Source organism: Giraffa tippelskirchi, chromosome 8 (assembly GCF_054371585.1).
Source record: "Giraffa tippelskirchi isolate mGirTip1 chromosome 8, T2T-mGirTip1v1.2.pri, whole genome shotgun sequence".
NCBI lineage: Eukaryota > Metazoa > Chordata > Mammalia > Artiodactyla > Giraffidae > Giraffa > Giraffa tippelskirchi.
In genome coordinates, this window is record NC_137282.1 from 126905321 (window position 1) to 126921623 (window position 16303).

Sequence of the window (16303 nt, forward strand, 5' to 3'; positions counted from 1 at the left end):
AGTTAATGCTTTATCCACTCCATCAGCAAAGAGGTTTTGGATCCAACTTTGCCTGGGTACTGGCTCAACACTGAATTTAGAGAATTTATTAGTCCAAGAACCAGCCCAGATTTCAAACAAGGGTTAAATTTTTTTTAACATATTTTTATTTAACAAAGCTTTTTGTTAACCATGTTCTCCAGGTCCTGTGTGCATCATACATACTCTTCTTTATTCTGAAGACAGTGCTCCCTCCTGGCCCTCTTGCAGGCTTTCCTGGTGGCTCAGATGGTAAAGAATCTGCCTGCAATGCAGGAGAACTGGTTTTGATCCCTGGGTCGGGAAGATCCTCTTGGACAAGGGAATGGCAACCCACTCCAGTCTTCTTGCCTGGAGAATCCCATGGACAGAGGAGCCTGGTGGGCCACAGTCCGTGGAGTGTACAGTGTAACTGGGAAGAGACACAAACAAGAAAAAAAATTATAAAAGCGGTGGAAGAGAATGGGGAGAATGGGGAGTTAGTGGTTCATGGGTACAAAGTATCAGTTTGGGAAGATGAAAAGGTTCCAGGGGTTGATGGTGCAGATGGTTATACAACAATGAGAATGTATTTAATGGCACTGGGCTACAGAATTAAAAATAGTTACTATGGTCAATTTTATGTTATGTATATTTTATCACAATTTTTGTTTTTTTAAGGCAGATGGAAGCAAGGGGCAGAGAGCCATGTGGGGCATGGTGTATGTACCTACCCTTTGTTGGTTGTTTTTAGTCACTAAGTCATGTCTGACTCTTTGAGACCCTGTGGACTGTAGCCTGCCAGGCTCCTCTGTCTATGCGATTTCCCAGATAAGAATACTGAAGTGGGTTGCCATGTCCTTCTTCAGGGGATCTTCCCAACCCAGGGATGGAATCCACATCTCCTGAATTGGCAGGTGGATTCTTTACTGCTGAGCCACCAGGAAAGCTCAAAAGGTTGCAAGAGTCAACGAATAATTACAATGATTTTTGCTTTAACAGGTACATGCAAACTATGCTGCCACATTTTTTAAAAAGAAAAAATTCAAATTCTTTAGCAGATGACTGATTCCAAAATTAATGATTTCTAAATAAGGTGAGAAAAACAAAATATATCCTTCCATCAAGCAAATTAATATCTTTTGAGAAAGATAATATTCTAAAATTTCGGCAAAATCAAGTAACAATAAATGCAAGTTTCAACTGACCTAACTGCTAGCCAGAGTCAGCATTTTTAACACTGACTGTACACATGACGCTGACAGAATAAATCTTCCTCTCATTTATAAACTGAAAAGAAAGCCAAGAATTTTAAACACCTATATTAGAACTAGGTGCACACTTGGTCTCCTAAGAAGGACATTTAAATTACTACAGCGCTTTAAAAAGTATGTCAATTTCTTTTCCCATCTGACCAGGATTTTCAGAGCACTATTTCTTTGTTAAAAATTCATGCTTAACAAGTTAGAGTTTTAGTACCTGTGTGTGCACGCTCAGTCGTGTCCTATTCTTTGCAACCCCATGGACTGCAGCCCACCAGGCTCCCCTGTCTATGGAATTTTCCAGGCAAGAATACTGGAGTGGGTTGCTATTTCAGTATACAATTTTGTAAAATGTGCCACATCATTAAATCATTTTTACATTAATTGGACCCTAAATAAAGAACATCAATAATTAACCAGATTAATACACCTGATTATCAACTTAACCTTAACTGTGGACTCCGTTACATATGTTTGTAATATAATGAAACCTACTAATAATTTCCTAAAGCATACTTAGGTAAATATAGATAATTGCATAGCTATTTATTAAAATAAAGGATATTGCTCAAGCATCGTAACACAAAATAGTATGAATATGTTTTATGTGAACTGTTCACTGTATTTTTCAGAATTAAAGAGAAAGTAATAAGGAGAAAGTAAGAAAAGCAATATCAATGAGCATTTCAAACTACCCTAAATTAAGGGTTCCTAACTCCAGACCTTTGTACCTGGGGCAGGTAAAATTATCTTTATTGTCATGAAATTTAGCGTGTCCTTCAATTATTATTGTAGCAACAAACCACATTTAACCACACTTCTGTGATTTAGTCACTAACAGAAATCATGTGTTTTCATGTTGCTTTATGACTGTTAGACTCTCAGTATCTTGCTTATGTTCATTATGATGGCTTGTAAACTGCCTCTATCTCATGCATCATATGATAAAGAAGTAAATACATCATTCAACTTGTTGTTAAATATTGTGTCTCCCCTGGTGGCTCAGACAGTAAAGAATCTGCCTGTAATGCAGGAGATCCTGGTTAGGAAGATCCCCTGGAGAAAGGAATGGCTACCCACTCCAGGATTCTTGCCTAGAGAGTTCCACGGACTGAGGAGCCTGGTGGACTACAGTCCGTGGGGTTGCAAAGAGTCGGACACGACTGACTAACAACTATATTGTTGTAGCTATTTTTATACAAATGGCTTCCTTTGTAATTCTACTTATATTATACATTTTGAAACACTATTCTGAGAATTCAGCCTGAGATCTCAACTAACTGCTAAGGGGTTCATGGCACTAAAAAAGGAATCCTTGCTCTAAATACATCTTAGGTTAAGTTTATGGCAACAGTGAGTAGACAAGTGACTATCCAAAACCAAAGTATCCCTAAGTACAGTTAGTTTGTAATGAACTAAATGAAAAATACCTTTTCTGTACTTTCAGGCTATCTATATTATATGTCTAAGTATAAGCTGATATTAACAGTCTTATGAAACCAACTTACTATACCAAATGAAATGAAATTGGACACAAGAAGGAATTATTCATTTTGTCAATCTCCAAACCAGATCCCCTCATAAAATCACAAAGCTACCCTAAGAATTATAGAAAATAACTCAAAACTTAAATAAAGAGTCCTTTGATGCCCATTTAAGAAAGCCATGATAAAAGAGCAAAATGTACAGAAAAACATGTGCTGCATTTAGGTCTTTGGTTCAATTCTCACGGTCACTAATATTGTCTGTACTCAGTCCTGGCTCTCAAGGCCACTGTGACCTGGACTCAGTAACCAAATATATCTATCTCCTTTTTCCTTTCTATGTGTATCTTCTACTCTTATCAACCTATGACCACACCAGGGTCATTTCCATCTCCATAACACTGTTCTCTTAACTGTAGCAATATACGTTCCACTTGTCATTCAAGTTAGGGCTATGCACATTTGGTCCTCACTGAGCCCTCCCCTGGTCTGATAGGATCCTTGACCAACAACCGATTTAGCACTTAGTTCATCAACTGTTCCATAACTCTTTCATGCACTGTATGATAGTCTTACTATGAACATTAACTCTGTTCTTGCATGCATGCATGTTCGGTTGCTTCAGTCGTGTCTGACTCTTTTCGGCCCTATGGACTGTAGCCCGCCAGATTCCTCTGTCCATGGGATTTTCCAGGCAAGAATACTGGAGTGGGTTGCCATGCCCTCCTCCAGGGGATCTTTCCTACCCAGGGATCCAACCTGCATCTCCTGTGTCTCCTGCATTGCAGCTGAATTTTTTACCGCTGAGCCACCAGGGAAGCCCCTAGCTCTCTATTCACTATGGACAATACCTAAAGTTCCTGGAAGGACATAACAGTCAACAGTTAACTGACTAATATGGGCAAAAGAATGTCTAAAACTGCTACTAAACTAACACTCTGCACAAAACAGTAAACCATGACAATTAAGTCATCACTTCTTTAAAAAGCCTTGTTAATGCCTATAAGGCAACACAGCAGAGTTGCTAGGATTCACACTATCTATGTGCCCTCACAAGTCACTTTTTTTCAACCTCGACTACCAGCTTGGGTGTGACTATTTCTACATTATCTATTGAACACGTATATGTTAATATCTAATTTTAAACCTTTAGTCCACTAGGTTCTCCACTGGAATTTTCATTCTTTTCCTGGTATAAACAAGTCTTGCAAAGCACAGCTCAAGATCCACCTCTTCCATAAGTCCTTCCTTCCCCAGCTAAGAGTATGCTCTCCCTAGGACCTGTTCATAAATGGTCTCATCAATTGTCATCAAGTATTTCCTTGCGCTGTTTAAATGACCAAATGAGCCATGATAACTAAATTGCGACCTGAACCTACCCTGTGTGTGTGCTATATCGCTTCAGTCGTGTACAACTCTGTGTGACCCTATAGATGGTAGCCTGCCAGGCTCCTCTGTCCATGGGATTCTCCAGGCAAGAATACTGGAGTGGGTTGCCATTCCCTCCTCCAGGGGATCTTCCCCACCCAGCAATCGAACCTGCGTCTCTTATGACTCCTGCATTGGCAGGCGGGTTCTTTACCACTAGTTCCACCAGGGAAGCCAAATCTACCCTGCTGCTGCTGCTGCTGCTAAGTTGCTTCAGTGGTGTCCGACTCTGTGCGACCCCATAGGCAGCAGCCCACCAGGCTCCCCCATCCCTGGGATTCTCCAGGCAAGAACACTGGAGTGGATTGCCATTTCGTTCTCCAATGCATGAAAGTGAAAAGTGAAAGTGAAGTCACTCAGTCGTGTCCGACTCTGTGCGACCCCATAGACAGCAGCCTACCAGGCTCCTCCGTCCATGGGATTTTCCAGGCAAGAGTACTGGAGTGGGTTGCCATTGCCTTCTCAAACCTACCCTATGACTCAGGAATTCCATCCACAGGGAAGTGCAATTCCATTTTCCTGCAGGAAGGAGAACCATCCTGGGGCCAAACTGGGCATTTGGCACATTCTCTGTTCAGGAATAGGAGCACCCTGACCCTGTCCTCAGAGACCAAGGCTGGGAAGGGGACCTGTGTAGATTCTGAGGGTGCCTGTCGCCAGGGTGGCTACGTGATGTCTGAGGCTCAGTCCCAAAAGCAAACACAAGGCCCCTTGGGCAATAAAAATTTCAAGACAAAGATGGCAGAGCATGAAACCAATTGCAGGCCCTTCTGAGTGTGGAACCTGTGCAACGGTACAGGTTGCATGGCTGAGAAGAGGCCACTGGTAGGGACAGTTCCCAACCAAGTACTATGAGGAAAGATGACAGAGGAAGAGAGAGAGGGAGATTGAGAGAGAACTTCTTTAGAAATTTTTATTTAAGCATAACACACAGGAAAGTGCATGAATCCTGACTACACAGCTTGGTGAATTTTCACGGAGTAAATTTGTGTAACCAGCCCCTAGATGAAGAAGCAGAACATCACCTGCACCCCAGAAGTGCCCCCTCCTGCTTCTCATGGGTACCACTCTCCTAACTTCTGGTGGGTTATTTTTGCCTGTTCGGAGGCTTTATATGAATGGGTATCACATGGCCTGTTTTCTACCATGTCTGGCTCTTTTCACTCCATTCCGTGTTTCCGTTTCTGAGGTGCAGCCCTGCTGCTGTGTGCGGCTACAGCTGTAAACCCTCCAACTGGTGATACCAAGTGTCAGAGAGGACGTGGGGCAATCAGACTGCTCATGGACTGCTGGTGGGAGTGGACAGCGATACAGCTACTTTGGAGAACTGAGTTCTGCTGCTGCTGCTGCTGCTACTAAGTCACTTTAGTCGTGTCCGACTCTGTGTGACCCCATAGACAGCAGCCCACCAGGCTCCTCTGTCCCTGGGATTCTCCAGGCAAGAATATTGGAGTGGGTTGCCATTTCCTTCTCCAATGAGTACTAATATCTAGGCAAGTTGACCCAGCACCTCCACTGTTTTTTGTTTTTTTTTTTTCTATCTTTCTTTCTTTCTTTGGCTGTACCAGCTCTTAGTTGCAGCTTGTGAGCTCTTAGCTGTAGTACGTGGGATCTAGGTCCCTGACCTTTGGGATCGAACCTGCATTGGGAGCAAAGAGTCTGGGACTCTGGGATGTCCATTCTTAGATACATACATGACAGAAATGCACGTGCTACCCCAAAACAACATTAGTAAAACTGCCTTACATCAGCACTATTTGTTATAGCCAAAGACTCAAAAACTTAAAACTACTCAAATGCCCCAGAACAATGAGATGAGTAAATAAATAAATGGTAATATAGTCACAAAATGGATATTTTTCCCCCCTGAGAGTCTGAATATTTGTTTATTCAGAAAGTCTATTTACCCTCTTGTGTGGTCTGGGTGTGCAACACGGGGACACAGAAGATAAACTTCGTCTTGAGTGAAAATGCAGGTATTACACGCTAAGAGAGATGGATAGGACTGAGGGCCCCAGTCTCAGGAGCTATCGGGAGAGCAGTTCTAAGCAACACATTTAAGAGAAGAAGAATTTTCACAAGAGACACTCACACCTGTCTATGTTTGGAAACTCAGTTCCCACAAATCTGCCCCCAACCTGGCAAGAGAATTTGTGTTATGGAAATACTGTGCGCGTGCCTTTGGTGATTCCCAAGAGCAAAGAGCAAGTGGGTGAATACACCCTCCTTCCCAGAGCCACACCCTCTGCCTGGAATCAACCGGGACAAAGTCTACCCCCCACTCTGTGTTTGGGCTCCAAGTTTCCTGGAGGGATGTCTTCTTCTTTCTCCTCGATGAGAGGTCCCTGAGAGATGGTGACCTCACTCTTTCTCAAGCCAGGTAAGGACCAAGGACCAAAGTCCCGCAGTCAGAAGGTCTTAGTCTTTTGGGGGAATTTCCTGGCGATCCAGAGATTAGGACTCAGCTGCCTGTTGTGGCAGCCTAGCCTGGGTTCGATCCATGGTCAGGGAACTAAGATCCTGCAAGCTGACTGAATTTAGGTTTTGCACCTGAAGTGCTCAATGAATCTCAATCTCCATTTACACTTCCCTGTCTCAGTTACTTTTTCTCTCCCCTCAGTGGCTCCCAGAATCTCCCCTCCCTCAGCTGTTTCTAGGCCTCCACGGCAAGTAGGTGACTCACGGGGTCGTGATGATGACCTGGCTTTGACCTTTGCACTACAGCCCAGCTTCTCGGCCCCAGAGGGCATATTGAGAATAGTAAGAACAACAGCAAGCATTTGTGAAATGTTCACCATCTATCAGGCCCTATAATAAGAGCTTTTACATGGATTATTTATTTTTAGCCCATAATAATGTTTATAAAGTATATAGTGTTATTTTGCAGATATGGAAAGTGAATGCACAAAATGATAAAACAAAGTGCTTAAGGGACACTGCTAAATGGCAGATTAAAATCAGTCTGTCTCAGAACATGTCATTAACCAAGGCACCCCATTGTTCTTCTGAACCTCAATTTTCACAGCTGTACAATGGGAATTTCAACAAAAAAGTTAATCAGTCACTCTAAGAAAGAAGTGGGAAATTTTATTCAAACCAAACCGAGGATTATAACCCAGGAACAAAACTCTGGGGACTGTTCCACCCATTAGAGGTCAAAGCACAGTTATATAGGTTTTTGAGACAGAAAAGTGAAAGTGTTAGTTGCTCAGTCATTTCTGACTCTTTTGTGACCCCATAGCCCACCAGTCAGGAGCCCACCAGCTCCTCTGTCCATGGGATTCTCCAGGCAAGGATACTGGAGTGGGTAGTTATTCCCTTCTCCAGGGGATCTTCCTGACCCAGGGCTCGAACCCAGGTTTCCTGCAATGTAGGCGGATTCTTCACCAGTCAGGAGCCCACCAGCTCCTCTGTCCATGGGATTCTCCAGGCAAGGATACTGGAGTGGGTAGTTATTCCCTTCTCCAGGGGATCTTCCTGACCCAGGGCTCGAACCCAGGTTTCCTGCAATGTAGGCGGATTCTTTACCGTCTGAGCCAACACAGGTGTACATTAATAACATATTATTGGTGGGTGACACAAAGCAAGTGGTGGATCATGGGTCAGGGTGGCCCCTTATAAGATCAAAAAGGAAGGTTATCTTTTAAGGAGTTGTCTTGGTGTTAGGAGAATGTTGCTCCTTATGGTTGAGCAGACAAAACCATGTAACTCAGATTGGGACTTGAACCCATGGTGTTTTAACTGATATCACATACCTGGTGTCAGGACTTAATAAAGCTCAGGTTCTCAATGCCTCGTGGCAGAAAGAATTCAGTGAGACAGAGTGATAGGTAAAAGTGGATTTATTTAGACAGAAACACACTCCACAGACAGAGTGTGGACCATCCCAGAAGCTGAGAGTGACACCAGAGTATGGGGTTGCCAGTTTTTACAGGGGTGGGTAATTTCACAGGCTAATGAGTGGGAGGAGTATTCCAACTATATGGGGGAAGGGGTGAGAATTTCCACAAGTTGGGCCACTGCCCACCTTTTGACCTTTATGGCCTTGGAACTGTCGTGGTGCCTGCTGATGTGTCACAGTGAGAGTATACCGGGGCTCAAGACCTAGTGGAAGTCAACTTGTCCACCATCTTGGGCCTGCTTGGTTCTAATCAGTTTGGGTGGCATTTTCTGGCTGTCATGCTTTTCAAGGTTGTGCCTTGCCCCCACCCTCCTGCTTCTCAGGTATTTCTGCCAATGGGAAGGCTTGGTTGATACGCAATGCACAGTAGAGGGGAGAGAGGCGGCCAAAGGGCAGAGAAAATTATTTATGTTTAAATTTTTCTTAACTTGACTTAGAATGTGAATATTTATTTCATCAGGAATAAGTGATACTGCACCACTGGAAAACTCTGAGGAGACAGTTCGCATGCGCACTTAGCCCAGGGCACACAGCAGGCACGTGGGCACAGGCAATGTTAGATCTAGAGAAGCCCACAGCGGGGTCTCACCCGAGGGGCTCGGGTCCTCAGCTCTCTCGTGGACCTTGCTCCAAGTCAAACAGTATAAGTGGAGCCAGCTGGAATAAGCCTGCACTTCTCTTTCCCGTGTGCTAAGGTAGACATTGCTCTGCTTCTAACTCACCCTCCTGTGACTCTGACAGACACTTGAACTCTCGGTATCAAAGAAGAAAGCTCTTGGTCAACAGTGGCTTAAGGCAGCATTTCTCACCTTGACTCCGTTGACATTTTAGATGATTATTTGTTGTGTGGACTGTCCTAGGTATTGTGAAATGTTTAGCCACATCCTTGGCCTCTACTCACTAGATGCTTCCAGAAATAACTCCCTTTGGTTGCGAAAACCAAAAATGTCCAGACATTGCCAAAGGGCCACTGGACGTCATTACCCCCAGCTGAGAATCTCTGGCTTCCGCAGTAATGACATGTAATTATCTAACCCAATCAGGAGTCCCTGAAGGTAGCTATAGTTCTGGATTTGGTGCAGCAACTTAGTGATACCAGCAGGGATCAGGTTTGTGCTGGTGCTTATCACCTCATGATCACAAGGTGGCTACCACAGACCCCACTGTACCAGCATCACAATCCCATTCAAAGGCAGACAAGAGGGGCAAAGTTATCATGTTCTTTGTGGCTTCACCTTTAATCTGAAGAGTTTTCCCAGACACTTCTCAGCAGATCTCTTTTATGTCTTATTGACCAAAACTAGTTTTCTGCCCACCCCTAGCTGCATGGGCTTCCCTTGTGGCTCAGCTGGTAAAGAATCCGCCCGCAATGCGGGAGACCTGGGTTCAATCCTGGGGTTGGGAAGATCCCCTGGAGAAGGGAAAGGCTACTCACTCCAGTATTCTGGCCCGGAGAATTCCATGGACTGTACAGTCCACAGGGGCGCAAAGAGTCGGACATGACTGAGTGACTTTCACTTTCACTTTCAGCTGCATGGGAAGCTGGAAGAAAGACGAGGTGGCCAGAGAGGAGAGGGTTGGAAATAGAGTGAGCCCTCCCTGACATGGCAGTATGGGCACTCCTCACACCTGTGGAAATTATTTTTTTGTCTGCTCTCCACACTAGACTGTGAGCATCTTTAGGATGCAGTCCTCCTCAGGTTTTCCTCTGTATCCTCAGCACTACGTGTGTGCAAGCTAAGTCACGTCAGTTGTGTCCGACTCTGTGGGATCCTATGGACTGCAGCCTGCCAGGCTCCTCTGTCCTTGGGATGTTCTAGGCAAGAATAATGAAGTGGGTTGCCATGTCCTCCTCCAGGGGATCTTCCCAACCCAGGGACTGAACCCACATCTCTACCTGCACTGGCAGGTGGGTTCTTTACCACTAGCACCATCTGGGAAGCCCCAGCACTACAAAGGTGCTCAATCAATTCTTGTTGAATGAACAAATAAATGAAGAAGTGAGTCAATCAATGATAAGACCTTCTCTCTTCCTTGCAAATATCACTAAGTCAGTTATTCATGTGAAAACTAAACTTGGTTTAACTACAAATAAGCCTATCATGTCTTCCTTGGTGGTAAAGAATCTGCCTGTAATGCCAGGTTTGATCTCTGGGTTGGGAAGATTCCCCCACTGGAGAAGGGAATGACTACCCATTCCAGTATTCTTGCCTGGAGAGTTCCATGGACAGAGGAGCCTGGAAGGCTACAGTCCATGGATTGCAAAGAGTCAGACAGGACTGAAGCAACTTATCACGCACAAGCCTATTATGCAAATGACAATGCAAACATCTTGTCCCTCCAACAACATGATCTGATCCCTCTGGTCATGGACATGCTGTTCTCTTTGCCCAGAATGTTCTTCTTGCCACCTGCCTTTATCCATCTTCACATGGTCAATTCCTTCTCACTTTGTAGGTCTCTGCTTGGATGGAACTGAAACAGTTTAACCTCAGACTGGGACTTGAACCCATGTGCCAGGACTTGAACCCAGCAAAAACCCAGTTTGAGACTCTAACCTAGATGGCTAGGACTCAAACCCAGCCAAAACCCATGGTCTTCCAACTGAGATCACACACCTACCTTTAGGACCTAATGAAACTCAGGTTCTTGGTGTCTCATTGCAGAAAGAATTCAGTGAGAGACAAAGTGATAGGTAGGAAGTGGATTTATTCAGAGAGAAACACACTCCACAGAGTGTGGACCATCACAGAGGGTGAGTGCAGCCTCAAAATGTGGTGTGGTTAGATTTTATGGGCTGGGTAATTTCATAGGATAATGAGTGGGAGGATTATTCCAACTATCTTGGGGAAGTGTTAGTCACTCAGTCATGTCCAGCTCTTTGTGACCCCATGGACTGTAGCCTGCCAACCCCTCTGTCCATGGAATTCTCCAGGCAAGAATACTGGAGTGGGTTGCCATGCACCTCCCTCCCCACCCTATCCCTCTGGGTTGTCCCGCAGCACTGGCTTTGGGTTCCTTGCTTCATGCATTGAATTTGCACTGGTCACCTATTTTACATATCATAATACACATGTTTCAATGTTATTCTTTCAAAGCATCCCACCCTCGCCTTCTCACTCAGAGTCCAAAATCTGTTCTTTACATCTGTGTCTCTTTTGCTGCCTTGCATGTAGTATTGTCATTACCGTCTTTCTAAATTCCATATATATTTGTTAATATACAGTATTTGTGTTTCTCTGACTTACTTCACTCTGTATAATAGTCTCCAATTTCATCCACCTCATTAGAACTGACTCAAATGCATTTTTTTTTATAGCTGAGTAACATTCCATTGCGTATATGTACCACAACTTCCTTATCCATTCATCTGCCGATGGGCATCTAGGTTGCTTCCACGTCCTCACTATTGTAAATGGTACTGCAATGAACATTGGGGTACATGTGTCTCTTTCAATTCTGGTTTCCTCGGGATGTATGCCCAGTAGTGGGATTGCTGGGTCCTATGGTAGTTCTATTCCCGGTTTTTCAAGGAATCTCCACATTGTTCTCTGTCGGAAGCCACGTTAGGCATTACTGACAAAATGGAGGCACGGCCCCAACCCCCTCTCCTCATCCCGCAGGCACAGTCCCGGGATGAAGGAGTTAGGTCTTGTGATTCTGACTTGTCCTTTCTGACTTGTCCTTTCCTTCCTTCCATTGAGTTGGCTGGAAAGAATGTTAAGGTGCTTATTGTTCTTGCATGAGAAAGCACAAAGCCTTCTGCAATTATGCCCAGGAAATAATCCACAAAGTTACATTTGTTCAAGGACCTTTACAAAGAATGTTCCAGGATGAGCACATAGGCCGCAGCTTGAGGCCATGGGAAAGACTGTTATTGAGACCTGCTTGTGAGGAAAATGTTTATGGCAAAAGAAGTTTGCTGAGTTTAGGGTTTAGGAATAATTAAGAATAGTTAGAAGCTAAAAGTTTAAGGTAGGTTGTAGTGTTGGCATATTTTACTATAGCTTATAGAGACTAAGAATTTTAGAGATACTAATAGGTAGAACAACACAAGAGAAGACTCTACATGTGGACATCACCAGATGGTCAACACCGAAATCAGATTGATTATATTCTTTGCAGCCAAAGGTGGAGAAGCTCTATACAGTCAGCAAAAACAAGACCAGGAGCAGACTGTGGCTCAGATCATGAACTGCTTATTGCCAAATTCAGACTTAAATTGAAGAAAGTAGGGAAAACCACTAGTCCATTCAGGTATGACCTAGATCAAATCCCTTATGAGTATACAATGGAAGTGACAAATAGATTTAAGGGACTAGACCTGATAGACAGAGTGCCTGATGAACTATGGACAGAGGTTCGTGACATTGTACAGGAGACAGGGATCAAGAAAATCCCCATGGAAAAGAAATGCAAAAAAGCAAAATGGCTGTCTGAGGAGGCCTTGCAGATAGCCGGGAAGAGAGGAGAAGCGAAAAGCAAAGGAGAAAAGGAAAGATATTCCCATCTGAATGCAGAGTTCCAAAGAATAGCAAGGAGAGATAAGAAAGCCTTCCTCAGCAATCAGTGCAAAGAAATAGAGGAAAACAACAGACTGGGAAAGACTAGAGACCTCTTCAAGAAAATTAGAGATACCAAAGGAACATTTCACGCAAAGATAGGCTCGATAAAGGACAGAAATGGTATGGACCTAACAGAAGCAGAAGATATTAAGAAGAGGTGGCAAGAATACACAGAAGAACTGTACAAAAAAGATCTTCATGACCCAGATAATCACGATGGTGTGATCACTCACCTAGAGCCAGACATCCTGGAATGTGAAGTCAAGTGGGCCTTAGAAAGCATCACTACGAACAAAGCTAGTGGAGGTGACGGAATTCTAGTTGAGCTATTTCAAATCCTCAAAGGTGATGCTGTGAAAGTGCTGCACTCGATATGCCAGCAAATTTGGAAAACTCAGCAGTGGCCACAGGACTGGAAAAGGTCAGTTTTCGTTCCAATCCCAAAGAAAGGCAATGCCAAAGAATGCTCAAACTACCACACAATTGTACTCATCTCACATGATATTAAAGTAATGCTCAAAATTCTCCAAGCCAGGCTTCAGCAATACATGAACCGTGAACTTCCAGATGTTCAAGCTGGTTTTAGAAAAGGCAGAGGAACCAGAGATCAAATTGCCAACATCTGCTGGATCATCAAAAAAACAACAGAGTTCCAGAAAAACATCTATTTCTGCTTTATTGACTATGCCAAAGCCTTTGACTGTGTGGATCACAATAAACTATGGAAAATTCTGAAAGAGATGGGAATACCAGACCATCTGACCTGTCTCTTGAGAAACCTGTATGCAGGTCAGGAAGCAACAGTAAGAACTGGACATGGAACAACAGACTGGTTCCAAATAGGAAAAGGAGTACGTCAAGGCTGTATATTGTCACCCTGCTTATTTAACTTATATGCAGAGTACATCATGAGAAACGCTGGGCTGGAAGAAACACAAGCTGGAATCAAGATTGCCAGGAGAAATATCAATAACCTCAGATATGCAGATGACACCACCCTTATGGCAGAAAGTGAAGAAGAACTAAAGAGCCTCTTGATGAAGGTGAAAGAGGAGAGTGAAAAAGTTGGCTCAACATTCAGGAAACTAAGATCATGGCATCTGGTCCCATCACTTCATGGGAAATAGATGGGGAAACAGTGGAAACAGTGTCAGACTCTATTTTTTTGGGCTCCAGAATCACTGCTGATGGTGACTGCAGCCATGAAATTAAAAGACGCTTACTCCTTGGAAGGAAGGTTATGGCCAACCTACATAGCATATTTAAAAGCAGAGACATTACTTTGCCAACAAAAGTCCATCTAGTCAAGGCTATGGTTTTTCCAGTGGTCATGTATGGATGTAAGAGTTGGACGGTGAAGAAAGCTGAGCACCAAAGAATTGATGCTTTTGAACTGTGGTGTTGGAGAAGACTCTTGAGAGTCCCTTGGACTGCAAGGAGATCCAATCAATCCATCCTAAAAGAGATCAATCCTGGGTGTTCATTGGAAGGTCTGATGTTGAAGCTGAAACTCCAATACTTTGGCCACCTCATGCGAAGGGTTGACTCTTTGGAAAAGACCCTGATGCTGGGTAGGATTGGGGGCGGGAGGAGAAGGGGACGACAGAGGATGAGATGGTTGGATGGCATCACCGACTCGATGGACATGGGTTTGGGTGGACTCTGGGAGTTGGTGATGGACAGAGAGGCCTGGCATGCTGCGGTTCATGGGGTTGCAAAGAGTCGGACACGACTGAGCGACTGAACTGAACTGAACTGAATAGGTAGAAGCCTTTTTAGGAGGTAATGAGCTTAGGATACTAAGGGCTGGCAGGATTTAGAAAGATAAGAAATAAACTGAGGTATGTGGTATGCAGCCCAGAGATAAGCATGAGTTACAATGTAATCACAAGGACACTTTCTGGAGACAATGAATCTGGGTGAGGGGGAACTGAAGATGTCAAACCTCTGACCTAATGCTTTTGTAAAAGTATAAAAGAAAACCTGATGCTTGAAATAAACATGCAGTCCCGTACTTTGAGTCAGAGGCTGCATCATTCTCCACTGACCCTGCTCATCCCTTCAGGCTGACTCCCTGGCTGCTGGAGCTGGACTCCGGCAGTTCTCCATAGTGGCTTTACCAGTTTGCATTCCCACCAACAGTGTAAGAGGGTTCCCTTTTCTCCACAACCTCTCCAGCATTTATTGTTTGTAGACTTTTTGATGACAGCCGTTCTAACTGGCATGAGATGATACCTCATTGTGGTTTTGATTTGCATTTCTCTAATAATGAGTGATGTTGAGCATCTTGTGAAATACTATTCTTAAAAACATTTTTTTCAACCATCTGAAAAATGTAACAACCACTCTCAAAGGCTCTCAGGCCATACAAACACAAGTGACAAACAATACTTTGCTGACCCTGGTAATACTGAGGGTCATATGCTTTGGGTTTTCCAAGCTATTCTCGGGGATGCAGCAGAATCACTTAGAGCAATGATGCATGCATGCTAAGTCGCTTCAGTCTTGTCCAACTCTTTGCAACTCTATGGAATGTAGCCTGCCAGGCTCCTCTGTCCAGGAGGTTACCCAGGCAAGAATACTGGAGTAGGGTGCCATTTCCTCCTCCAGGGGACCTTCCCAACCCAGGGATCAAATCTGTGTCTCCTGTGGCTCCTGCATTGGCAGGTGGATTTTTTTTTTACCACTAGCACCACCTGGGAAGCTCAGAGCAATAATGGTGCAGGGAAAAGTGGGGCTTAAGGGGATGATCCCAGAGAATTTGACTTTGGAGGTCAGCCCCCAGAACACCCCGAGTCAGCCTGCTTGTCTCCTTAACTGTCTGCTAGGAGTCTCAAGGAAGGCAGGATTGACAGAAAACTAAGATCATGGCATCTGGTCCCATCACTTCATGGGAAATAGATGGGCAAACAGTGGAAACAAGTGGCTGACTTTAATTTTTGGGCTCCAAAATCACTGCAGATGGTGATTGCAGCAATGAAATTAAAAGACACTTACTCATTGGAAGGAAAGTTATGACCAAGCTAGACAGCATATTAAAAAGCAGAGACATTACTTTGCCAACAAAGGTCCATCTAGTCAAGGCTATGGTTTTTCCAATAGTCATATATTGATGTGAGAGTTGGACTATAAAGAAAGCTGAACACCAAAGAATTGATGCTTTTGAACTGTGGTGTTGGAGAAGACTCTTGAGAGTCCCTTGGACTGCAAGGAGATCCAACCAGTCCATCCTAAAGGAGATCAGTCCTGGGTGTTCATTGGAAGGACTGATGTTGAAGCTGAAACTCCAATACTTTGGCCACCTGATGCGAAGAGCTGACTCATTTGAAAAGACCCTGATGCTGGGAAAGATTGAGGGCAGGAGGAGAAGGGGATGACAGAGGATGAGATGGTTGGATGGCATCACCGACTCAATGGACATGAGTTTGGGTAAGCTCCGGGAGTTCGTGATGGACAGGGAGGCCTGGTGTGCTGCAGTTCATGGGGTTGCAAAGAGTCGGACATGACTGAGCGACTGAACTGAACTGAACTGAAATGAAACAAGGATATCCATGGCAGCAGCATTTGTGGTAGCAGGGAGTTGAAAGATCCTGGGAGAAGGACAGATAAGAGGTAGTGGATGGACACCCTGGAGAATTATTTACACACTAGAAGCAACCGACTGGA